Source organism: Canis lupus, chromosome 25, assembly GCF_003254725.2.
Source record: "Canis lupus dingo isolate Sandy chromosome 25, ASM325472v2, whole genome shotgun sequence".
In the NCBI taxonomy this organism is placed as follows: Eukaryota; Metazoa; Chordata; class Mammalia; order Carnivora; family Canidae; genus Canis; species Canis lupus.
This window is the reverse complement of record NC_064267.1, coordinates 39,291,267-39,292,182: the sequence shown is the minus strand read 5'-3', so window position 1 is coordinate 39,292,182 and position 916 is coordinate 39,291,267. Positions and strand designations below refer to the sequence as shown.

General features: G+C 36.1%; 1 pseudogene; it reads right to left on the bottom strand.

Annotated features, from left to right (window-relative positions):
* Positions 1-591: 591 nt before the first annotated feature.
* On the bottom strand, positions 592-675 carry LOC112670232 (U4 spliceosomal RNA; annotated as a pseudogene).
* Between the last annotated feature and the right edge of the window lie 241 nt (positions 676-916).

Here is a 916-nt window from a genome sequence, read left to right as displayed (position 1 = left end):
GGATCATATGGTTCTTGTTTTTTCTCTTGTTGATATGATTGATCAGGTTGATTGCTTTACGAATGTTGAACCAGCCTTGCATCCCAGGGATAAATCACACTTGGTCATGATGAATAATCTTCTCAATGTACTGTTGGATCCTATTGACGAGTATCTTGTTGAGAATTTTTGCATCTGTGTTCATCAGGGATATTGGTCTATAATTCTCCTTTTTGGTGGGGTCTTCATCTGGTTTTGGAATTAAGGTGATTCTGGCCTCATAGAACGAGTTTGGAAGTATTCCATCTCTTTCTATCTTTAAAGTAGAATAGGTATGGTTTCTTCTTTAAACGTTTCATAGAATTCCCCTGGGAAGCCATCTGGCCCTGAACTTTTGTGTCTTGGGAGATTTTTGATGACTGCTTCAATCTCCTCCCTGATTATTGGCCTGTTCAGGTTTTCTATTTCTTCCTGTTCCAGTTTTGGTAGTTTGTGGTTTTCCAGAAATGCATCCATTTCTTCTAGATTGCCTAATTTATTGAAGTATAGCTGCTCATAATATGTTTTTAAAATCGTTTGTATTTCCTTGGTATTGTTGTTGATATCTCCTTTTTCATTCGTGATTTTATTTTCAATTAGCAACAATTGTACCTCGGATAAACCTCATTGGCTATGATACTGCCACTGCACAAAGCTCATTCGTAATTTTATTAATTTGAGTCTTTTCTCTTTTGTTTTTAATAAGGCTGGCTAATGGTTTATCTATATTATTAATTTTTTCAAAGAACCAACTCCTGGTTTTGTTGATCTGTTCCACAGTTCTTCTGGTCTCTATTTCAGTGAGTTCTGCTCAAATCTTTATTGTCTCTCTTCTTCTACTGGGTGAAGGTTTTATTTGCTGTTCTTTCTCCAGTTCCTTTAGGTGCAAGGTTAGCTT